Source organism: Priapulus caudatus, unplaced genomic scaffold (genome assembly GCF_000485595.1).
Source record: "Priapulus caudatus unplaced genomic scaffold, Priapulus_caudatus-5.0.1 Scaffold16744, whole genome shotgun sequence".
NCBI lineage: Eukaryota > Metazoa > Priapulida > Priapulimorpha > Priapulimorphida > Priapulidae > Priapulus > Priapulus caudatus.
Genome location: NW_014593805.1, coordinates 1 through 706, shown reverse-complemented (window position 1 = coordinate 706; position 706 = coordinate 1). Strand labels below are relative to the sequence as shown.

Genomic DNA, 706 nt, shown 5'->3' with positions numbered 1-706 from the left:
CAATTGTACCGACATTGACGTGCGGCTTATTACGTTGAAATTTTTCTTTGGACATTATCGAGATACCCTACAACTGGATTTATACAATACATTGACTTAACGTGCTGGAGCTCATAACCGGATTTGAACCGGTGACCTCGTCCTTACCAAGGACGCGCTCTACCAACTGAGCTATATGAGCCTAAATACAACTCAAACGCACACAAACTGGAGCGGGTGGGGGGAATCGAACCCCCGTGATCAGCTTGGAAGGCTGGAGTTCTACCATTGAACTACACCCGCTAAAACAAACCTTTGATTTACTTCATACCAAAGGGTAAAAATGGTGGAGGGGGGAGGATTCGAACCTCCGAAGGCTGAGCCGTCAGATTTACAGTCTGATCCCTTTGGCCACTCGGGAACCCCTCCAAAATCAAGCGGCGAATTTTGATCGAATACGAGCCTCATGTCAACAATCATTTCAAATATCTTTCACTATTTTTTTCCTTACTGCTTCGACAACACTTAATTTGCAAGCCTCAACTCAAATACTCCCCGCACGTGTTAGCAGCCAAGACCAAAACCATCCCCCCTATGCTATCTCAAAATACACCCTATTAAATTAGCATATTACGCTTTGACGTAATAACCATCTTTACGTTATCTCCCGGCATAACCATTTCCGTCCCTTCTGGAAGATCACATGCACCCGTTACATCAGTTGTTC

At 44.8% G+C, this 706-nt stretch overlaps 3 non-coding genes across 3 annotated transcripts; all 3 read right to left on the bottom strand.

The window, feature by feature from the left end:
• Nucleotides 1-108: 108 nt before the first annotated feature.
• On the bottom strand, nt 109-181 carry Trnat-ggu. The gene has a single exon. It is a non-coding gene; the product is annotated as a tRNA-Thr (tRNA).
• Nucleotides 182-211: 30 nt separating this feature from the next.
• Trnag-ucc lies at nt 212-282 on the bottom strand. Its single transcript has one exon. It is a non-coding gene; the product is annotated as a tRNA-Gly (tRNA).
• Nucleotides 283-326: 44 nt separating this feature from the next.
• Nucleotides 327-408, bottom strand: Trnay-gua. The gene has a single exon. It is a non-coding gene; the product is annotated as a tRNA-Tyr (tRNA).
• Nucleotides 409-706: the final 298 nt, after the last annotated feature.